This window comes from Bacillus rossius, chromosome 5 (assembly GCF_032445375.1).
Source record: "Bacillus rossius redtenbacheri isolate Brsri chromosome 5, Brsri_v3, whole genome shotgun sequence".
NCBI lineage: Eukaryota > Metazoa > Arthropoda > Insecta > Phasmatodea > Bacillidae > Bacillus > Bacillus rossius.
In genome coordinates, this window is record NC_086333.1 from 30,143,034 (window position 1) to 30,168,942 (window position 25,909).

Consider the following 25,909-nt stretch of genomic DNA (forward strand, 5'->3'; position numbering starts at 1 on the left):
CAGTAGGTTAGATGGGAATGGCAATTATACGAAATAATACAGTGGATAATATTACACAAATATGCTTGCTTAAGACTGTGATTTGAAACAATTAATGATTGATGGTTCCGCGCAGATATAGTGGCAACTATACAAAACAAATACAGTGGATAATATTACACAAAATATGCTGGTATAAGACTGAGTTGGGATAGTATTAATGATTTATGGTTCAGCGTAGATATATAGTGGCTGGGAGTTTTGAAATTAAATGAGGTGTGCAAAGTCCTATACAGATGTTAATATTTAAGAGGATATGAGGCATTTTATTAATAATATATCATGACAGTTGGAGAAGGTGTAATTTAGTTCATCTCGTGATTGAATTGGTCAGGTTATGAATCTGCATCATCTAGATAGTTTCAAGAATTCTAGGATACTTGAACGATTTGGAGTAGAAGAGCGAGAGAGACTCTATGTAGCTAAGCTGAGTCCTGAGTAAACATGTTGATAATGTGAAGAGTGTCGTAGTGGGGGTAGGGGTTGGCTTTATATGTAAGGATGTGGACGGAATTAGTAGTTTAGTTGTCATCCTGACTCCGAAGAGTGAACATCGCTTGGGAGCTCTTTTCTTGTTTAACTACAAAGACATCTGGGTAGAGTATGGAATCTACCCCTAGTTCTTCGGAATCCTGCATGGAGCCATCACCACCAATGAAGCATCGGTGTCCGCACTGTAATATGATGTTCTCAACAAGTTTTAATATGAGACGTAATGAGAAGAGTAATTGCCTGAAGAATCCATCTCGCACTATTGTTTTCTGTAATGAATGTCAGAAGACATTTATTTGCTGCGAAGAATTGAAAAAAACACATGAATAAATATGTAAAGGAAGAGTTATGTGGTCACTAGCGATGATATCTCCGCAAAAGTGTTACATTGATGTGTCAAATAGTTTAAGTGTTGCGTCGTCGAACGCATCTGCTCAAGTCTAGGAAGGCACATCAAATAGACATCCTTGCAACTACTGCGACATGATGATTGCATTTGCTTATCATGCGCGAAGGCACGAGAGAAGTAAATGCATGAAGAGTCCCTCTCGTATAAAGATTCAGTGTGTTAAGTGCAATCAGTGGTTTACTCGCAAAGATAATTTGAAAAGACATATGAAGATTTGTAAAGGTGCAGTTCGCTTGCCTGTGGAACAGTATGTGAACGTCACGACTCCTCAATTTAAACTAGAAACAGGCTCCAGCATTAAAGGAGATCAGCAGCAACAACCACCCGCATCGTCATCTGGTAATAAATCTAACACTGTGCTTGGTCTGTTACAGACAAATGATAATGGATTTTACTTGGCACAATCTGCATTTGGAGGAGTTCTGAAAGACTATTACTATCTAAATACTTTTAGTGAGGCCAAAGATATTTGCACTTTTCTGAGTGATATTGAGCAAAATATAATACAACAGCTTATGGACGATACAGCATCACATGGGCCTTTAAAATATAACTTATGGTTGGATTGTCTATATGGTAAACCGCCACCGCATGAGAATCAAGTGAGCAAGCGTGCTTTCAAGACATCGGCTGCTGAAATTTACGATTCTGACGAAGTAGATCAGTCAGTTAAACAGAGTATAGAAGAACTCTGCATGGAAGAAGAAGAATATATGGGTAAAGGATCTGGTTGGACGCTGACTTCGGTGAACCGTCTGGAGCTGAGAATTAGCCATTTTGACTCAGCATAGGTGTATATATCTTTGTGTAGAACTATGTATAATAAAATTTGTAAATAAAATAAATGTTTCATGTATACTATGTTTTATAATTTCCCTTAAATTATCCTGCTTAATTTATGGTGACAACTATAAAAATAAGGATGCATGCATGACCATAACATTTGCTATAAAGATTAATGATATATATGGATACTTAAATATTGTTTACATGAGATACTGAGTTACAATATAAAGAAAATGTAATCGCAAAGGAATGCATGTAAAGAAAACATAAGCGAACCTTAAAACACTCAAAGAAAACATAAGTGTAAAGGAAAGTCCTCAAAAAAATTGTAGTCGCAAATGAAAGCCCTCATAGAAATTGTAAACGCAAATGAAAGCCCTCAAAGAAATTGTAGTCGGAAATGAAAGCCCTCAAAGAAATTGTAAGCGCAAATGAAAGCCCTCAAAGAAATTGTAGTCGCAATTGAAATCATGTTAAGAAAAAGTAAGCTATGTAAGTCAGTTTGAGTAGAGTGCTACAGCGACAAGTCTGCAGTATGACTTTGGTATATGGACCGTGATAAGTTTTATGGTAATAAATTTTTTTATCTTAGTATTTGGGATGATCACGTGATGCTCATTACGAATAATTCATCTGCATACTCTAGCAGAGGATGAAAGTTAGTATGATTATATAATAAAGTATGGTGGTGGGTGCATACATGAGATGATAATACAATATGTTGGTGGTCAAGATTTAAGTTGGTGATAGCAAAATCTAAGATGGCGGCGGTGTGGATATGTTATAAGTCAAATGTGATGATATAGTCTAAGATGGCGGTAAGTTCAGGGTGTCGACTGTAACGTGAAATGTGATGTTCAAGATGCCGTAGGTTAAGATAGTGTTGGCGACAAGATGGTGAACATAAATGATGTAATCCAATATATAGTGGAAAGTTCAAGAAGAGGGACAAAGTCCAAGATGTTATCGGCCAAGTGAAGACGATATAGTCCAAGATGTCGTCCTAAAGGGGCTACAGTGATGAAAATCCAATATGTCTGCCTATAGAAGATGAAATATATATATAGTGATATAATCATAATGAAAAGTATGGGTGCTTGGTGTCTTAACGACAACTGCAATATGTAGGAGTGGGGCACTAGATTATGAGATAGGAGTGATATCATAATTAAAAAATTATCGAAAGTTCTACAGTCCATGATGGCTTTGGAGCTGGTGATGACGACGTATTTCAATATGATGTTCATGATGTCCTAGGTTAAAGGTGAGGATTAAAAAAATCCAATATGGCTGTCTTCAGAAGATAAAATTACTATGACTGTATAATGAAAATATCAACACATGGGAGTAGGGTGCTCGATTGCGGGGTGTTAGGTGTGATTGCATAATTCAAAATGGTTGAATCTAAGATGGTAGAATTCTAAATGTCAGTTGGGGTCAAGGTCATACAATATGGCGGTCAGATATGATGTAATACTATATGATTGCATAATAATAATAATGGAATGATAGAGCATGCGAAAATTGAATCCAAAATGGCGGTCGGAAATGATGGTGACCGGATAGGACATAATCCAAGATGGGGGTGCGGTGATGTCATCTATGGGTGGGTAGGTAAGGGGGATACCAACCCGCTATCCGGAGATGGGAGGGTAGGTAAGGATGATTCCAACCCACTATGGGGAGATGGGAGGGTAGTTAGAATTTTGGGGGAATGGGGAAATATTGTAGGGAAATTTTGTAGGAAAATGGGAAATTTTGAGGAAAATCGGCGGAAAATCGGGAAATTTCCAGGAAATCGATGATGATGTCATCGGTCAAAGGTCATAACAGTGACGTCAGGGGTCAAAGGTCATGAATCCTGAATCCTATGCCACCAGCCGCTGTCCCCGGAGGAACTATATCTAACTACTCACATCTATTAACTAGGTTGCGGCGGCCGAATATGTAAAAGGCGCTGGCGATGAAGCTCCGGCGCGAGACGCTATCGTGGTGACCGCGGAAGGAAGTATCTTCCAGGTGACATGTGATTATGTTCGAGCGAGAGGCCCGGAGTCTTAGTGAGTGGGAGAAATGGCCTCTGATTGGCTAGAATAAGCCCGGCGGAATACTTGCTCCACCCTCCGAAAAAATATATTGTCACGCGGTAAAATTTTACGTGTAGGGTTTTTTTGAACTTGGCCTTGCGCATGTAGTGCTTTGTGAGCCCGCGTGAGTTCCTGACACTTGTTTGCGACACTCGGGCATTGACTTTTGTTTTCCTGGCGCGGTAGATTGCTAACGCTCTCTGTTTTTCTGGGACGGTGGCGTGTTTTGCCGCCCGAGAGCCTGGCCAGCTGTGCGGGCGGTTGCGTCATCCTGTCCTGGAATCTCCGGGAGTGTTGGCCGCCCTGGTTGGTTTCGCTGCGTTGCTGTCCGTGCGCGTGACGCGCTGGTGTTTGTGTCGCCACCAGGTGGCAGAAGTGCGAGTCTGGCATGACCGGTGGAGGGGGGGGGGGATAGCGTCGGTTGGCGGAATGGCGGTTGTGTTGTGAAATCGCGGCCGGGATTTTTGTTTTCGCGTGGAGTGTTCTCGACGTGATGACGTTGTGAAGTGAATGTAATAAAGGGGGCCACCCTGGGTGCGCCGGCGGTGGTTCTTCTCGGAGAGGTGTTGGAGGTCTGCCGGAGCCCCGGCTTGGCGGGTAGCTGCGTGCTGCTGTTCGAAGGTGTTGTAAGTAATGGCGAACTCGTAATTTTCTTTCACCTCTTGTAACATCTGGGGGCGTATTTTAAAATTGTGTTAGGATGACTTAACGTTTTGATTCTTTCCAGGATTGCAGGCAGTTTGTGGTATCCAGTAATGTAAAATTTCTTTCGTTAATTTTAGCTTAAGGATGGGTCGAGGTGTGCGTTAAGAATAATCATGTTATTTTAAAAAGTAATACTCGTTCTAAAAAGAGCATAAATTATTGTTTATTTATTTCAAAAGAGTATTTAATATTTTTTTTGTTTGTTACCAGAGATATTTTGACATTATTGACTTTATTTATTTATTTAATTAGTTAATTATTTACTTTTGTGTTGGTCATCGTTTACCGGAAATAAAACCTGAAACGATGTGGGATAAATAATACTTTTTTTTCTTTCAGTCAACACCCTACACCCCCTGTCCTAAGGAGGTTAGACAATCCCTGTACCAGCTCTACTGCTACCACCCCCCCAGCCCCCCCCCCCCTAATGTTTATTTATAAACTTAAGATGTTATTCTATTATTTTTTTTATTTTGAGTGACTTTCGTGTAGTTCCTGTCGGAGACCGAGGGCCTTTGCGACAATATGAAGAGGGCTAATTTCCTAACTAAAAGGGGCCTTAGAGGTGCAAAGCAGAGCGCTCTGTTGGGGACAGGGCCGCTGAGAGAATTTGTGGGCCCCTGGGCAGCTGGGGTAGTAGGCCCCTTCCTTTTTTTTTTTTTGCATATCTCTACTACGTACTACGTATAGGCCTACCATAAATATATATGGTATCGTAAAGTTGCATCCTTCATTTGAACATACATAACGATTTCCTAGTTACGCAAAGAAAAAGAGAGCATTTGCATGTATTATCTCAGTGCACTTTTACATTGTTAATCTATCAAAATACAAATAATAATTAATTTTGATGTATATATTGCTAAAAAAAAATCTTAACTGGTAATCAGAATTTGCATTATTATATGAGTGTTTAAAATACATAAGTATAATAAATTATTCTGAATGTAAATATTATTAAAATAATGTCAAGTAATAATCAATTTTATTTCTTCGAAAACATCAAACACACTGAACCACATTCATTACATTGAAAAATTTGTAATACATATTAATTATTTATAACGTTCCAGGGACGTCGGAACGTTTTCATTAATTGGGGGGGGGGGGGCGAAAAGATGTATCACACTTACCTCAGTCATAGAGCGGGGGGTCCGGGGGTCCTCCCCCGCAAAAATTTGGAATTTTAGATGCAAAATTGTGCTATTTAATGAGTTACCGAACCAAATATTAAATATACCATTCCAAGAATTTGATGACGTAGTTTGTATTAAATACTACTCTGACAGTAGGTGTAGTACAATTTAAATAAAATATCATCTAGGAATTTGCAATCAATTTACAGTACATTGACAATCATAATTTTAATTTTCTAATCAATGTGATCACCAATGCAACGTTTGTAACTACTGGTTGAGAAAAATACTACTAGGACCAAACATTTATTCTGGGAAAAGGAGGGGGGCGATATGCTACTCTCACCCCCCCCCCCCTTATGCATAACAGCACGGGGGCGACTCGCCCCTGCTGCCCCCCCCCCCCCTCTTCCGACGTCCCTGTAACGTTCCCATTTCTGCTACTAGGCGTGTATTTTGGTGTGAACTGAATGTTACAAGTACCTTCTGCTCGATTAGGTTATTGGTTATCGACTGTAGTTATAGGAACACACAAAACAATTTTATATATATATATATATATATATATATATATATATATGTGTGTGTGTGTGTGTAGGTGTGTGTGTGTGTGTGTGTGTGTGTGTCAAAATGTTTTAATAGCAGGGGGGAAATGTTTTTCCAGCCATTTATTTTCCACTTCCCAGCCGGCGCCCGGGCCCCTAAGGCTACCGGGCCCCTGGGCATTTGCCCCTTTTGCCCCCCCCCCCCCCCCTTCTCGACGGCCCTGGTTGGGGACAACTAGAACTGACTGTGTTGGTACGCAAGAGTCCCGCAGGGGAGGAACTAGCGAAAGCTTGTACCCTATGGAGCCCACTGGTGCGAGCTCTGTCGGGGAGGAATGGAACTTAGATTAAGTTGGGTCGCGGCCACCAGAGGGCTCGCTCCGACGCCTTAAAGAAAGTAATTTAGTTCGCCGTGCCGCCCGCAGATAACGAAAGCTGTCCGTTCGCCGGCCTGGGGTCTGTTATAGAGACCGGGAGGTAGTTTATCCAGATGGAAGGATCTGGAATGGATAGAGGGGAAAAGGAAGGGGGGTAATGCTGCGTAGTGGGAAAGGCTGCCTACAGGACTCCTGAGGAGTGTCAGGACCGACCGTAACCTGTGCCGGCGAACCTGACCAAAGTTGCTTCGGCCAACTGTAGCCTGAGCTACGGGTGTGCCTAGGAGCGCTGACCGAAGCTAAGGTCGCGAGTGGCAGGATGTGCGCGGGGCACTGAAGGGGCGCGAAATTTCACTAACGTACGTGCAGAGGAGCTAGGAGACATGAGGCGACTGCTTAATAAGGACCTGAGTGATGTGGGAGCCCGTGGATGAAACGGCTGGAGAGAAAATTAAGTAGGAGAGTACAATACTGGGATAAATTTTTGATAGTCTGTAACAGGCTATAAAAAATACTTAAAATAATTACTTAAACTATCCTAAGTCTAAAGATGAGCCAGGAGAATATGAAAATATATGGCTCAATGTTTTTAGGTATATATCATTTACTGACTGGTTGGAAGAGTATTTGTGTATTCTCCTTATTCTATGTGCGATTACGTCAGCGTGTTGACCCGACCGCGTACTGTTTCCCGCACATCGCGTGCGCCACCCCCCCCCCCCCCCCCCCCTTTCTCATTAAGGCTTTCCGCTTGCCGTGCGCCGGTGCGCAGTCGCGCTCAGCCAGTGCCTTAACGACATTAAACGTGCATAGAAACTACCTAGTGAACTTAGGGTTCTTCCGACGTCACGCAACCATTTCGGTACGGACTGAGAGACCACGCACTCGCGTAGGTATGATAGGAAGCCGCGCCATAGTTCCTTGCATTCCAAGTTAGTCGGACAGTTATAGCATCGGGACTACTGTATATAGTTTTGTGGTAATCCACCTCTAGGACCAGCCCCAAGTGGGTATCAAGGGCAGTTGTATGTAACGCTTTGCAGCCTATCTCGGGAAGAGTTCCAGGCAGCCCTCCCGTGTTTGTTTATATCATAGTTCTGTTACATGTTAGTTATAGACCCTTTTCCCTCATAGTGTATCGTGTTTTCAGTGTCCCCGTCAACCGACCCAGGGACGGACGCTCAGTAGGTCAGGACTCCCTCCAAACGGTCCGAGCAGGGAATCTAACCCGGACATTTCGCTACGCCGTGTGTACTATACCCATTTCCGTCAAGTAAAGGTGCACGGGGATACGCTGGCACCACCCGGTACGGGTCAGCTCACTGACAGCACCATGAATAGTGCTTTGCGGTCTATTAAACCGAACCACAAACAATTCATATGCCTTTCCTCCCAAATGGCGTCTCGAGCGGCTGACAGCTCGAGGGGTCGCTGTTGTCTTGTCCCCCTGTAGTAAGCCACATGGTGAGGACCCTTTTAATCTCTGACTTTTCATGCCAGCCGGCACCGTCACGATAGAGAAACATTCATTACAGGGGTCAGGGAGCCAGGTGTCGTCACAGTCTTTCGCTCCAAAATTCAATGGCTTCAACAGTCATTGGCTCCAAAAGTATGTCTCCGCCTGTCTTTGGCTCCGGCTGTCTTAGACCTAGCTGCTATTTAGCTACGAGACTAGGAGGCTACGAATCTACGAGACTACAGGACTACAAGACTACAAGATCTTAAATAATTGTCTTCAGGTGATCATATTTGTCGAGTCTGCCAAACAAATAGACCTGAAACTCAACAAAATGCTTATTTTTAAAAAAAAAGCATGGATACGGTGCTAGACCATTTACGAAACTTCTATCACATGTTACAATTTCATAATTTCTCAGGAGGAAAATACTTCAACTATATAATCAAATCGTACTCCCTCTGCTTATGTATGGCTTCGCAGTTTGAGCATAGGCTATCCCACCCGATTTTACATAAAGTTCATTCAAGTTTTCTACTGTATATTGCTAAGGTCATTTTGAATTGTGAATGAAACACCAACCATGAAACGATTTTTTAACCCTTTGGCCAGGGAGGATTAATAATAGATTCTATAACCCTGTGGAGTGAAGTTTTTTTTACAAAAAAATTTTTTTAAATTAATTTTTAAAGTAGTGATATGTATTGTAGTATGCAAATTTTTTGTTGGAATTTTTTTCAGTGAGTTATTTAGAGAAATATACATGCATGTATAAGTTATGTATGTGTGCATAAATTTACACACACTCACATATATATATACATATGTGTATATATATCAATGCTTGTTGCACATAGCCTTATTATTCTAAAATAAAAAAAAATATGGATGAGCTATTTATCACATATTATTTTGTCGTATCATTTTGGTTTTTGATGTTACACTGTAAAAAATCGATAACATTTTGCAATTTTTATATTAAATGTTCTATTATTTCGAACCATCAATATCAAAATTATACTTGCAAATAAACTTATACATTTTCTTTTTTTGTATTGAAGAATTTTAGGGCACATCTCACAGCATTGCTACACTGCAAAAAATGGTAATTTTTCTGAAAATTTTAAAAATATGTTTTATTTCCTAGTATCATAATCAAAATTACGTAGAGAAATTAACCAAAGTTTAAATTTTTAGTTGAAGAAATATGAAGACACACACACATTTCAATGCTACACTGCAAAAAAAAATATTTTGTGTAATTTTTATAAACATCAGTTTTCTACTATCAGTAGTCTATGAAATTATATTCATAAATAAAAAAAATTTTATTTTGAAGAAATACGAGACACACTCTCACATCATTGCTACACTATCAACAATTTTATCTCTTGCAATTTTTAAATACTGTATTGTTTATACCATTCATTTCAAGAAACGCATTACAATCATAATAAAAAAACTCTAAAACTACAAATATTTATAAAATAAATTGGAACATAAACTGCACTGGTAGAAAATGCACAAAGTAATACATTTCCAAATCCATTTTTTTACATTTTACTTTTGATCAGTTGTGTAACTGAATGTATTCACTGTCAATGTCATTGATTCCACCGTATATAAACACACTTATACAAGTTGGCAAATTTTGTGCAATTACAAGTCAACGAAAACACTACAAAATGTTCATGAAAAATATAAATGAATAAAATTCACTGGTAAAAAAAAGCCTTTACCATTACAATCAACTTGTATATACAAATAACCAACATTTTTTTTTCTACATTTTTTAAAAAAATATGTCGCTGAACATATTCACTTACAATATCGTTGAAAATACTGTATATACAGATAAACATAATTATAAACAAATTACTTCATCATGTTTATGAACTCAAAAAAAGCGATGTTATAAAGGACTAAAAATTCTTGACTGTATGAAATGCAGTGAAACATGGAAAAATGCAAAGACCCACATCACATTCAGCACACATCCACTTAGAATCTTTTCGCCGATTCTGTCCTTTGGTGGTATATTTACAAACGTAGCATTGCCTCTGCGGTTTGACCTTAGCTGCGGTTGATGGCACAGGAGATGGGAAATGTCTTGCTGACAGCCGAAGAGGAGATGGAGTAACGTCTGCAGAGCGTCGTCCTCCTTTCGAGGGGTTGCGAGTAGGGCTGAACTCCTCTAACAACTGCCGTACAAGGTTCAGCCGAAACTGAAGCAGTGTAATTTTCTTGCCAGTGTGCACATTATATAGAATGTGTGCATTCAAGACTGCCATATCTATAATGTGAAAAAAAAGTTTCTTGTACCACTTGATAGACTTTCTGGTGCTGTCAAGGAAACTTATCTGCATATCGGCTTTGTCTACGAGGCCCATATTTTTGTTGTATTCAATGACAGACAGGGGCTTTTTGACATTTTCGCCAGTAGTTCTGTCCTTTTTTCCAGTTTCAACCCATTTATGTTCGTGAACTGTGCTTAGCATGCATACGTCTCTTTTATCATGCCATTTTTCTGCGAGAATGTTGTTAGTGTGAAAAACTGCACTTTCCCCTTTCTTCAGTTTTTGAGGGAATTTAGGCATTTTTTTCTGTTTGGCCGCACCGTACCACATGCACCAGTTTGTTTTGCAAGCAGGTATTCAAATAGCTTAGGGCTAGAATACCAGTTATCGGTAAACACTACATGCCCTAAATGAAGATATGGCTCTAACAATGTTGTAACAACAGATCCAGAAATACCAAGGTCATCAATAATTTCAATGTTGGTCTGTGCACCGGTGTAGATGAGGAAATCAAGAATAAACCCTGTTGCACAATCACACAAAACGAATAGCTTGACACCAAATCTGTGGCGCTTGGATGGGATATACTGCTTGAATTAAAGCGGCCCTTCCATACCAATATAGATTCATCAATGCATAAGTTTTGTTTCGGCTGGAACACAGATTTGAATTTCATCCTTATTGTTTCCAGGATGGAGCTGATTTTGCATAGTCGGTCTCCTGCTAACTGGCTGTAAGGATCACAAAAATGTAGAAGACGGAGCAAAAGCAAAAATCTGTCTTGTGAAAATAATTTGCTAAATATGGGTGTAGCCAAAATGGGATCGGTGGACCAGTAATCATTTATGCGGTTTTTTGCAGTGTGAGGCATCAATAGTATTACAGCTAGGAATGTATACAGCTCAGAAACTGTTGGTTTTGTCCATAGGTTCAGTTTGGATTTTTTTTTCACCTCAGATCTGTGAGTTACGTACGAGTGATATTTGTCAGATTCTGTCGCAATATTTTCAACAAGATCACTGTCAAACATAAATTTGAACACGTCCGATTCACTTGGGTTTTCGGGTAGCACTAATTCTCCTGTATGTCCCGAACGTGTGTTGTCAAATGGTAAGTCACGTGGCATAAAATTATCGTTTTTTTCCCACATAAATAAGTCGTGAACACACGCAGTAACATCTGGATTTGATTGTATATATACTGTTTCGTTATCTGCAAAATCAATTTCTATTTCAGTATCATTTTTACTTTCACTTACCGAACTGATGTCACTTGCCGACTCCCAATTCGTGATTATTTCTGAAAGTTCTTTTTCCAAAAGCGCTTTTCGTTTACGTGACGATGCCATTTCTAAACATTACGACACTAACAACAATAAATAAACTATCAAAAAATACTCGCGAAAGTATCTTGCTAGAAAATGCGCGCGAAGCGAAAGTCACAACCACGGAATCTAGCAAGAGATAAAACAAACAGTGATATTCCAGACCACAGCAAATTGGAATTAGTGCTGCTATCTATGCGGCACCAGAAAACACTGTCAGCTAGTTACTATAAGGCTCACTAGATAGCACAACAACTACAACAAAGCCGGATGCGCATCTCCGTTCATTGACGAGCATACTAGTTTGTACAAAGCTAGAAACGTTTATTTACGTGAATACTCTATCGGGCACAGTTAAAATACGCACGTTTATTAACGTTAATACTAGCGAAAGGGTTAAGTTATACTTTACAGCAGTAAAACTTATCTGAGCATGAAATTCATTTAATTTATTATTTAACTGATAAAAACCCATTATACATGAATTTGTATAAAAAATAAAGACAAATAAAGAAACAGCGCCAATCTCGCATTGGAACCATTCTCACGCCTACACGTAGATATTTATCAGCCATATGACAGGCGAAGTTTTCTGTGATTGCGATGTAGCTTTCACACTACTACACTCACACACACATAATTCCAGGCAATAAGGGATGTAATAAGCATATCTTTACTTCGGATAATTGGCGAAAAATCCTATATTTATCGAACAATCATAGTCCTGAACACTTGTTCCTTAAAAAATAATTTTTTTTTTTTACTGTACGGAATTGTCTCGTCCTAAGAAATTGACGTTTAATTTTATTGTGTTTTACCTGTGCTTATAAAATGAAACTCACCCTACAGCATATAACTAAGTGCACGATAGGCAAGTCCAGTGTTAGTGATCCAGTGTTCAGTGATCTACTACAACATTCTCTTACAAACATATATGTTGGACTAAACGTCATAATGATTCTATAGCTGTTTCAATCATAACTTACATTTTTTTGTTAAAAGTGATGCAATGCAGTGGGCCTAATCCACAAAGTGATGCTTGATATTGCAAAATTTTCCTTCATCCCGCCTTTTTAAAACGGTGGAAGGCCGGTAATATTCCAATTGAAACCTCTCTGAAATTAGGCTATACCACCTGTAAAACCGTAAAATTCTAGGATGTGAAACACACACAGGAGCTAGTTGAACTATGATAGTAGAGCAAGCACATCAGTTCTGGGCCATCTTTGAATCAACATAAATTGGATCCAGTCAGACCTCGCTCCTCTTCTTCCCCACCATTGGTTATAGTAGGTATTTCTCTCTAGAGGATGTGTTTACTAATTACATCCTCCTTCTCCCCTGTCCCTCAACAGCTTGTTTCTCTTTTTATTCCTTGCCATTTCGTGAGGGTTTTCAAAGCACAGCTGAACATATTAAAACCCCACCCCCCTTTCTGAAGAGTCTTCCCTCCCCCCTCTATGACGGAAGTGGATTAGTCTTGTTATTTGGTTGTGGGCTGTAGAAAATGTCCAGATGCTGGAATTTCCAATGACTTAAATTAAGTTTGATTTGATTAAAATATATTATTTTTTAATGTTAAAAAAATATTTACAATAAATCGCCTTTAAAAAAATTTAACTTAAGCAAATTGTAAATAAAAGTTGGTAGATTTTACTACTTTACCACAAGTTAGCCTTTGTATGTTAATTATTGGTAGCCAATATCTTTTCTTATGCTTGATTAGTTTCAGAGATAAAATTGAAGCGGCCCACCGCCTCGTACGTCGCTACGTCACAGCCTTCCCACCCCTCTCTCCTCTCTCCAACTTCCCCAGTGAGTTTGTTTCCCCCTCCTGCTTTTATCAGCTTCCCCGTCGAAGCTCTTCGACCGCAGCGCGCTCTAGCGAGGCTATCATTACTGTGGGACAAACACATCGCTAGAGTAAAAAACATAGCAACAGGGTCCTTAAGAAACCTGTACCCAATGTTAAAAGCGCCTAATTTACTACGTAGGAAAAAACTCCAACTATACACGCAAATTGTACGCCCGCAGCTGCTATATGGATGTGATGTCTGAGGCTATGCTGCAAATCATCATATAAATCGGCTACAAGTCAAGCAGAATAAGGGCCATAGTAGATTGCACTAGATATACGAGCAACGAAACTATACACAAAGCACTTAAAATTCCGTGCATCCGCGAAATAATCTCAAAGAATAACAAAATGTATCTAGATTTACCACAGCACGAAAACGCCCTGCTAAACTCAATAGCGATCTACGACCCGTCAGAGCAAAGTAAACATAAAAAACCTCGATTAAATTAAAACAATAAATATTGAAAACGAAAGCGACATCAACTCAGGTATTAAAAAAAATCTTCAATAACTTTCAAATTATATAAAATAGCATTCCGAACACCTCGCGCGGTGGCCTGCGGGGGACCGACCAATCACGGGCCAAGGAGCGCGCTGATTGGCCGGGCCACCGAAGGCCGTCAAACAAAACTATTTCAAAAAAAATAATCTATTTCTCCGTCTGTCCCCAGGGCAGTCACACTCCAGCTCCGGGCGTGTTCACACCGTGCGGAGCCTACAGTTTAAAGTTTAAAGTTTACACATCCTATACAATTCAAAATGGTCCTAAGCGCGCAGGTGTAGGTTTGGCTCCCGGGAGTTCACTGCCTGTGCTGTAAGGGCTGACTCCCGATGTCTGAAGGGCGCGACCCGCCTGGCAGGCTTCATCTCCAGTGTCGGCTGCGTTTCGGAAGGCATGGGATTTTGAATTAAGAAAGCTAGTTCCGTAAACCTATTATCACCAAATAAATAATTTCCCTTCCCCGGGGTACGTAAAATTTACAGCCACACCACTACACCACGCGCGACAAACCAAGGGACACACACACACGTCGTAGCACCTTGCCAAGGCAGAATCATGCAGGTGAACGGGTAGAGGGAGCTGGCCCAGCCCTTGCTGGGGATCCGGGCCGAGAGACATGCATACCTGTCAGGGCAGTGCTCTGTGGGTATGTACAGTAGTTTTAAGTCTAGATTTAAAAAAATGATAAACAGAAAAAAGTCTGGACGAGGGCATTTCTCCGCCCAAATAATAAAATAGGACGACCTTCATTGGAAATAAAATCCACTAACTCCACTCTCTATTTTTCAGGTTGTAGAAGACAACAGCCTGGGGGCTAGCTACAGCAATACTGGCTTAACCTAACTTTGACCGAGCTATGTCGGAACGCAATAGCTCGGTCCTTAAGGTGGCCAGAGGTTTACTAATCCATGTTCTTTCTTTTACCGTATCACCAACAAGACCACATGATTATATGCCTACGCGAGTGTCGGCCTGAACTACCTGTTCCATGCTACCCTTGCATTTTATGTGTTCCCAGGGGTTCGTAGGAGCGGCTCGCACAGCTTTACACTACACGCCATACCCGAGTTTAACTAGGTCACTTGAAATTACAGCACACCGACAAGCCTCTAATGCACATCAACACGACATTACATCACGCCAGTTAGCCTATCTAACTGGTAGGGAGCTTCACTCCCCCGCCGAATTAGGTACACGTAACTTTTATAGCATTACACAACCTACCAGCGCACACACAGGGCTGTGTGCCAAACCTATCTCACAAGACACGCACCCCCGCCGTCGATTCAAATGATTCTTCACCAGTGTAGAGTGCACCTGAATTACTATGCACTTAGCGAGTAATCGAAACTTCTGTTTCTGGCCTCGCCCACGCTTACTGCCCCAGATGGCAATATGATGAATCGAGCACCTTTTCTTAGCTTAGCATACTTTAAGCATGTAACCAGTTAGCTTGTTAGGCTAGGACGGCGACGAGGGAGACTTCGCTTCATGAAAGGTTTTCATGAATTTCTTTTTGTGTGGGCACGAGATGGCCGTGTGTAAAGTAAGTTGTTGTACAGTCGTGGGATCCCAGTGAGTAAGGTAAAGTTCATATTTCGCCATCATGCAGGGTTTTGCTAGGTTTGTCTGGGACCCCGACTTTTTTGCCCTAATTAGGTTTTTTCGGTAGTATGTTTTCTTAAGCGGTTTGCATCGCCGCTTTTCACGCTCGTTGCCTGGGCTTGTCTAACAGTTTCTCGTTTTCGTTTGTGGTATGAGCTTTAATTTTTGCTTTAGGAACCTTAAGAGTGCGCGATACATGTGGTTCCGAGCAGCAAAATCGACGTTCGCGGCGGAGCAGATTCTGTAAATGCCATGACATAAAATGGATTTTGGTAAAATATTATTTACAGAGTAAGGATGGATCTTAAAAATGATATTACTCGAAATTTCGGTATGAGTCTTATTTTATTAACTAATTATTCCTAAAAACGGCGAAGTTTAGTAGACGAATGCTAGTAAGTATAATTTGATTGGAAATGGGAAACAAAATAATAATATTTTACAACACATATGTGTGCATGAGTTAGAAACAGCAGGATGCATTTAGAAGCAATACCAGCTGAAAAATCTGTTCCGCCGTAACCTTTGTAATCGGCAGACGTAGAACGAATTTTACACATCGTAGTTCACGCGTCCACACACAGATGTCGGGCACTCCGCACGCAGAGGTTCATTGCAGTAACACATAACAGATGTCGCACATGTCGGAGGTCGTCACTACTTGTTTTGTTGTATCGCGCTACCACGAAGCCACATTTTAAAATTGAAATAGGTGGGAAACACTGCAATTGGTGGCAATAAGACGCGTTTTAAAAAGAATAGTGACAAAGGAAACCTGCTTCTTTCTGCAAGGCGGAAAAATAAAAGTTAGGTAACTTATTTTTAAATTGATGATATTAGTTTGTTTTTGATTGCAAAATCTTTAAAACGATTGTATAACACTTTCCATGTATCTGAATATTTCAAATAAAAGCAGCGCAGAGACTGTAGCATCCGAGACCGGCCGCAGCGTGGGAAGATAACGCGGGAAAGGGCGGGCGGCGGGCGCGGCGCCGGGCTGGCGGGGCGGGCCAGTGCGCATTCCACGTTCACACTAGAGGTGTAAAAGTAACGAAAAAAAGCGTACCCGTATGTATTCGTTACTATAACAATCAGTACTCGTTACTATCGTATCGTTACTCGTTACTTCTGATACCGCATAACATGCAACGAATCAAGTCGTATTGCGTACGCGTACAGTATGACGTCGCGTAAATAATAATAAATAGAATATATACAATTAACAATATTTGATAATTAACAGTTTTTGTTAACCAAGAAACAATTAAATCTCATTAGAGCGGCTTTATTATATTATCTCTTTTAAGATAATAAAAAAAATGTGAAAATTCGCGATAATAAAAAACAAAAACATACATATTTCTAATTTGTAAAAAATACTTTCTTACGTTGTTTCTGTTCCAATCTCAAACTTTGTCAACACACACAATACCTTTTATAAACAGTAAAAAACTTGGACGACGAATTTCCAAATTATACTTTACTTAATAAACAAACATCGTTCTTTGTAACGTAAATTCATCGAATATGCGCGCGCATGCGTGAAACATACGAAAAATGCGAGTAACGAAATGCAGCCGTGTGTAACGTTTCGTTACTCGTATATAGACGGCGCTCCCGTTACTCAGTAACGAGTACATACGGTTTGCTACAGCTCTAGTTCACATGCTACGGCCGGAGGTTTTTTTCCCCGTCGTTGCAGTAATAGTCGTTAATATTTAATTATATGTTGTTTATAACGACAAAATACACACAAGTAATACCAAATATATTGTCAAAGGGGAAAAAAAATAGAAAGGATAGATCGTAAGTAAGAATAAATCGTAAAAGTCCAAATGTTGGGGGAAAAAGAGAATCGTAGCTCTTTACATAGAAACAACTCGCTTGCTGGCTTCAACTACTCTTAACTTCATAAAATACTTTACTGTACCTAGGATCATAGGTTCGTCATCCCGTACAGGTGAGAGCTGAACTAAGGAGATTTTGCAAAATAACATAATATTAAATTAAAATGATTTTATTCCTAAAGTAAAATAAAGTAAAATCAGTCTTGACGAAAATTTACACAGCGGGATTAAAATTTACCACAACAATAATCTCTTCATTACTTCCTTAACTACTGAACGATCCTACAAGAGAGAAAGAGAGAACTTCACTAAACTCTTCCCTAATCCTTATGAATACATTTCAACTTATAATTAAAAATAACGACAAAGATCATGCAATACTCACATTTTCCAATAAGCACCTCTTGATTGATTACTTTAAAAACTAACGTAGGGGCCTCTCCTGCCCTTAAAACCCGAACGAACCTTACATTCTTAAAAACTCTGACTTATAAAGACTCGTAACGAGGGCCATAGCCTCCGCCCGAGTGCTTGAAGACGACTACATTATGAACTAACTTAAATTACCTTACGACCTAGCAACTCGTAACCTCTGGCGACCGCCATAGCTTCCGCCAGAGTGAGCCCCGAGCTACCACTCACTTGCGCTTAAATTCGTGCGCCCTGCCGCGCCTAGCATAACAAACCCTCGTTATTGAAGCCGAATTTACTAAACAACTAACTAGAACATCTGGGAAGGCTACCCCCCTCTACCCCGACGTGCAGGCCACACCGCGCGGCTTGTTACGACAGCGCGCCCCAGTAACTGCGGCCCGTGGCTGCGCCCGCGCGCGGCCGAACAAACAAACAAAAATCTGCAAGCCCGCAGTGCGCCGCGCCGGCCCCGTGCCCCAATTACATGGTCACGCCACTTGCGCTGACGAGTGAACAGAGCAGCCAGCCCAGAGTCCCATCAGTAAAGTCCCTAAATTTGATTTCAACAACCCTGCAAAATTTCAAACCGCGACATAACCCTCCCCTCACAGAGCTCGAGCCCCATCGAGCTACCTCAAAATTACAAATTGTCTTTTTCCATTAAACCATAACTATAAATTCCTCATTTCACAGAAATAAGAATTTTCTTAGTTCCTTACTGTCTGAACATACATCTATATTCTGCAGAAGATCATTTAAAACAATTATTCATTAAAATAAAAATGTAAAACTTTTATCTGGTTATGTCTCACAGGGACCTTCAGAGGCTCGAGTTCTCAATTCAAAAAAATTGTTCTGTTAGTGAAGCTCTCTTTACAAATTAAATTAATTTACTTAGTTTCTCAGTATTCGTTAAACAATGTGCAAATTCTTGATAATTATTAATTTTTTTTTTCCAGTTTCCATTTATCACAATACTTCTTTCGTTCTTCAAAAAAAATTAAGTGTCCTTACAAAATTATCAGTGTGTCAAAGTAATTAAACTCTTATCTCGTGAAGGTTGGTGCAACTCCTCGAAGTCAGTGTTGTCGAGAAGAGTAGCTCCCTGGGCTGGCCATCAACAAACACCAATAAACTCCAACAGCTACTGGACTGGCTTCCAGGGCAGCTCACAACTTCTCCCCACATCTGCTTCGGAGTTGTGCCATCCTCATCACGAACAGATTACAATTCTGAAACATCATCAACAGGCATTGCCAACACGCCTTACAACTACATAACTAACATCCAAACTGCAATCGATGGTCAAGGATGCATACACACAAAAAAATAAAATTATTCAATTCAACTGCTAACATAAAGTATCCCACCCTTAGCATAATCTAATCAGGAAAATAATTTCATTGGAAAAATTTAAGGAAGGGAAACATGACCTCCAATGATGTTCCCTAACTCTTGAGTCTTGATCTTCTCTAGACAGCATCAAATAGTCGCCATAAAGTAACTGGGTTGAAGGTCCCTTCACCTGACCCACCCATAACCTCTTCTACTCTTCTTTTCTTCTGGGGGCAACCACAATGCCCATCACTCTCTCTCCATGGTGCCGAACCAGCTATCCCATGAGAGTAAACAACGAAGTCAATAGAAGCGCAGAGGGGAAACACCACTCTCTGGCTTGTCGAGCAATAAAACAGTTTTATCTTCTTCTTCTTCCTCCGAGTAAAACATCTGATTGACCTTGCTACTAATTTTCCCAACAATAAAAAGTTCATCAAGTTATCTTCATGAAAACAGTGTCTAACTAATAATTCTTCATTTTTCTTCTTCTTTATTTCTGTTAGTTGTAATAGAAGGCCATGTTAGGAAGGTTATAGGGAAAAAGAGTGGCCAATTCCCACCCCATCACCCACCTAGATCATGACTAATTAACTTTTAAATGTTTTTTTTTATTCAAACCAATAAAAAACTATTTTTATTCAAACTTTTAAATTATAATTACTTTTCCTTCAGAACCTCAAAAGCAAATCAATAATTCTAACTGAAACTGTGATTTACTGCATCCTTATTCGATCCGATCAGTTTGTTTATAACCTTTCTTGTAAAGTATAAAATTTTCAAACATTACTAATTAAAAAATTTGAATTCTAGTGTCCTTTGAGTTAAAACTAAATTTACTATTTCTTAGCTTGAAATAATTTAAGTTTTCAGAACCATTTCATTGTCTAATCCACAACACTTAAAATCAACAAAAAAACAAATCATCAAAATCAATAAGATCATCTGACCTACCTATCAGTACTGTGAACTAAAATTGTTAATAAACATTTATACTAGGCTATTATCTTTAAATTCCATTTAAACAAGGTTTAAAAAAAACTCCTAATCCCTCTGTAAATTAAGAAAATTAACTTTAAAAATTAAACTTAAGGTATTAGTTCTCTTTGACAGCTATCACAACTCACTAGTTCCATTACATTATAACCTAAAAAGTTCTGTAAAGAATGTTTATCACAAAAAAACTCCAGTTACTGTCTTCCAAAAAAAATAAAATTTTACGTGACCTTATTAATCTTCACTTGTAAGTCCATGGCTGCCAGCTTTCTCTTCTCTTGAATCTTCAGTCTTGGTTCTTGTTTCAGTGATCTTGCATCTTGTCTCTCGAACTCTTGCAATCTTGTAAACTGTACTGCTGCTCAGCTCATCTTAAGGTATCTGTCCACGTCTCCGTTCTCCGTACAAGCCCGTGACGTCACCGAATTCCGTCAGGTTCGCCAACCCTCGCTTGTCGGTTCCTCCGTTCTCCGCTAGGTCTCAGCACCTCCCCGTCACGTGTTCACTCTGCCACGTCCACTGACGTGTCGTTCTGAAACAACTCTCAGCATTTTTCTAATTAAAACAAAACATCACTATAAATTCTTTAACTCTCTTTTAAATACTCTCGTGTTATCTCAATTCCTTTTTAACGTTTATCCTTCCCCTCGGCTGATTTAATTCGTACGTCTCGTCTCCTACGCGCACGACAACAAAACAAACTTCTCTTGAAAATAATTCCTATTTACGAAAAACTTTATTTTAAATTTTAACTCTCTTAACCTACAATCTTAAAATTAATTTCACTTAAATTAAACCACTTGCATTATCTCTAATAAGCATTTAAATTATAACGTATTCTCCTCACGTAATAATCCCCGATAAATCTTCAATAAACTCAACAACTTAAAACCACTTATCACTATAAACTTTATCCTTACAAGTATCCTCAAATAAACATATGTTACGTCAAAAAAAAATTCTCAATTACTTCCTCCACTTAGATTAAAATCCGTAATCCTCTCCTCAAGTAAACTCTTATTAACCTGCTATCAGAAGCTGAAACTAACTTAATAATAAACATAAAAATCTCCCTCTCTCTCCAGAAATATAAACTATCCGGCGAACTCCACCATATGTCAAAGATGAAAAAAAAATAGAAAGGATAGATCGTAAGTAAGAATAAATCGTAAAAGTAAATCGTAAATGTCCAAATGTTGGGGAAAAAAGAGAATCGTAGCTCTTTACGTAGAAACAACTCGCTTGCTGGCTTCAACTACTCTTAACTTCATAAAATACTTTACTGTACCTAGGATCATAGGTTCGTCATCCCGTACAGGTGAGAGCTGAACTAAGGAGATTTTGCAAAATAACATAATATTAAATTAAAATGATTTTATTCCTAAAGTAAAATAAAGTAAAATCAGTCTTGACGAAAATTTACACAGCGGGATTAAAATTTACCACAACAATAATCTCTTCATTACTTCCTTAACTACTGAACGATCCTACAAGAGAGAAAGAGAGAACTTCACTAAACTCTTCCCTAATCCTTATGAATACATTTCAACTTATAATTAAAAATAACGACAAAGATCATGCAATACTCACATTTTCCAATAAGCACCTCTTGATTGATTACTTTAAAAACTAACGTAGGGGCCTCTCCTGCCCTTAAAACCCGAACGAACCTTACATTCTTAAAAACTCTGACTTATAAAGACTCGTAACGAGGGCCATAGCCTCCGCCCGAGTGCTTGAAGACGACTACATTATGAACTAACTTAAATTACCTTACGACCTAGCAACTCGTAACCTCTGGCGACCGCCATAGCTTCCGCCAGAGTGAGCCCCGAGCTACCACTCACTTGCGCTTAAATTCGTGCGCCCTGCCGCGCCTAGCATAACAAACCCTCGTTATTGAAGCCAAATTTACTAAACAACTAACTAGAACATCTGGGAAGGCTACCCCCCTCTACCCCAACGTGCAGGCCACACCGCGCGGCTTGTTACGACAGCGCGCCCCAGTAACTGCGGCCCGTGGCTGCGCCCGCGCGCGGCCGAACAAACAAACAAAAATCTGCAAGCCCGCAGTGCGCCGCGCCGGCCCCGTGCCCCAATTACATGGTCACGCCACTTGCGCTGACGAGTGAACAGAGCAGCCAGCCCAGAGTCCCGTCAGAAAGACCCCAAATTTGATTTCAACAACCCTGCAAAATTTCAAACCGCGACAATATTTAGTTCGAAAAGTTAAAGAAATAAAATGGTGTGAAAAAGGGGGGGGGGGGCAAATGGGCCAGCCCCGATTTTACAAAGGCAGCAATTTTACGAATGCCATCCTTGGAACCGTGAGCCAAGGGCGCCCATACCCATGAGCAGGGTAGGGCTGTGGCCGCCTCCCCCAGCTTTCAGGAAGAGGAAAAAATGTATGGGTTTTTGAGGATTTTTGGCAAATTGTAATTTTTGACACTTTTTGTCAATTTTCGAAGGTCTGCCCCCTCCCCTTACAAACTATTTTATAGTCTGGCCCCCCTTACAAACTGCCATATGGGCGCCCTTGCCGTGAGCATACATAAAATCGTAGTTCTAGTATTATTAAAATGTGGAAACTAACAAGTTCTATTGTTGTCACAAAAAACGAACTTGAACCCAAATTTGTTGACACGAACTTGAACCGAACTATTTTAAAGTTCGGTTCGAGTTCGAAATTTCGAACGTTCGTACAGCCTTATGCAATACTGCTCTTCAAATGTCACACGTGAATGGAAACTTATCAAATAAGCGTAGCATAGCAATTATATATCGCGTCTATTAAAAACATTAGTTTAAAGAATTTAAAACATTTATCCAGGACTCTTTTTGGTCATTACATATTTGGGATTGCTACATCTGGACACACATTAATGTTAATTGTTGCTGACATCACATAACACAGTATAAACAAATACTAAACGTCCAAAATATAGGTATACGCCACAACTGCATTGCCAGTTCACTATCTAGCACTAGCTGCCGGCCGAGGTCGACGTGTGACCTGAAAGATAAGGTGTAGCGCTGTAAGCAAATACCGCGTCTACCATAAAAGGCAAGTGAATGGGTGTTATGGGTTTGACAGAGGGGAAAATGGATGCACGGGGGAGGAGTACAGTTTAATAGAATATTATAATTACATCGTAAAATGTTATTGGTCCCGAAATGTTTGTATCAGTACGCAGTGTAACATAGTTACACTTATTTGGGCACTGTAAACGAATCTTACGAGATGCTATAGCTTCAATTATTTAATGTGTACTACTTTTGGTGGTGAAGCCTTTTTGTACCCTTGTTCTGTTTTGTGCGAGTACATTACAATAATCGTAATTTTCACCGCGACTGATACTGGAGAACATTGTAAAAAATCTCACGTATCTAAAAATTTCATAAATACGCATGAACAGATGAATAGAAAACAAATTGCAATGACTACTAAAGTACTATTCCAGCTTCTTTAACAATTAATCGTTAACTTGTGGTATCATATGTGGTTTTCTACTAAGATTATGCTTCATTTCAAAATAAATTTTGACATACTTTATATAGTAAATTTAAAATACTTATTGGTGGAAAATAACTTGAAAGTTTATGTATTTTATCGCTCAAAGACTTGTTGGAACCTACAAATTCGAAGCAATTCGATACCCCGAAGATCTTAATGAAATTTAAGAACAACCGTTACTAATACTTATCTTTATAACACTATCTAACAATGTTTCAGAACATCAAATACAGCTCCGTAGGCGCCAATACTTTAGCTACTAGCGACTTTAACAATCGCGCACCGTTCGTTCACTATTTGTATTCAAAATGAAGCTAATGGTCTATTATTATTCAAAGCATCTGTATAATTTCATTTAATTTATTTAAAAACCGACATTATAGGGTTGAATTTATCCACAACATTAATTTATTCCAAGTCAAATTCTCTAGTTACACAAGAAAGTAATCTTAATAGTAGAATAATGTAATAAAACGGCTACTTCGTTATGTAATTATGTACCTAGATGCGTACGATTTATGAAAACATTTTTTGGTTGGTTGAGCTTTACAAGTGCCAGTTGTGTGCATATTAACTCAAACAACAGATGTTTTCTTTATGTTGTTTGAAATATTCATTGTAGCAATCATAATTGTATCAGTGTAGCCTACATATTGTTAGTAATTAAGTATCTCACTGTTCTTGTAACTTTAACCCAAAATATATGTTATGTGCGGTATTCTAGGGTTCAATATAAAAATGTATAAGTAGGCCTATTATAAGTAAGCATGCTTTAAAACCCGCCATTTTGTAAGGTTTGTTCATGATTAATTTACATATAGAATAGTTACCTAAATTATAATGATATGTGGTAGTAATATGTAAATGTTCCTGCGTAAACTGGCTTCTGGCTGTGGAGCCGAGAGCCGGTCCGCCATCTTGGATTTGTAACGTCACGGGCGGCAAAAATTCCTCAAAATTCCCAAAAATGACTCAAAATGACTCAAAAATTCCCGTTTTAAGAAAAAAAATCCCGTTTTCGAGGGAAAAATTCCCGTTTCGAGGGAATATTTCCCGTTTTATTCCGTAAAAATCCCAGAGGCTAGAAAAGTCCTGATAGAGGCTTAACCATCCTTAACTCAAGCCTCAGTTAAGCCTCTATCAGGACTTGACCTTGACCCCGACGGCCATTTTGGATCCGCCATCTTGGATCCACCATTTTGGATGACGTCATTATGTTTTCTCGAACATTCCGGAGTTGTTTTCCGACATTTTGAATTATGACGTCACCGTTGCAATTTCCGTTACGGCCGCCATATTTAAATTTATTATCCGATTTTAATGAAAAAAATTATAAATTATAAAAAAATTCAATTAATAAAAATTCAATAAATTATTTTTAAAAAAACATACATTTACGACACGGAGCTCGGAGTCCTCGGTTCGAACACGGTGAACTTCTCATTGTTGAACAAAGATAGAGTTCTAGTACAAGCCAGAATATATTTAAGTATTTTTTAATTTTATTTTTTATTAATTTATTTTTATTTTTAAATATTTTTTTCCCCTGAAATTTTATGATATCAAATAAAACTTGTGTCGTTTTTCTCCGTGTGCTTCTGATTATTTTTGTCAATATTATGGTGGTTTTCTCCGTGTGCTCCCGATTATTCTTGTTAATATTTTGATGGTTAATCCGTGTGCTTGCGATCATTCCTGCGGTTTCGGTCAAAGTTCAAGGTCACACTCATCCATTATGGCCACCGTGACGTCGCAATCCAAGATGGTGGACCGTGAGAAATCTGAGAAGCACTAGCAGGAAGGACGAACTTCCTTCTCCTTGGAGACTATCGTAGCTATCCTTCTTATACGATCGATAGTGAGCATCCCGCATCCTGCATAAAAGAAATAAATATTATTTACCTGCAAGCGATACGTGACGTCATCTGATGTTGAAAAGCGGAACTAGTTGCAGCAAGTACCTTTGCATAAGATAAATTAACTCTCGCTGACGAAATATTTAAAAAATTGTATTTAAGTAATGGTTATTAATTTAAAACTCTTAGTTTGCATCTGGCATTAGTCTCGGTAACTAATATGAATTCCGATTTAGGATCTGACGCTGTATCGAAAGAACATAGGTGTGAGTTTTGCAGCAAAGAGTTTATCTTGAGAAAGAATAAAAGACAACACGAGAAGAATGACT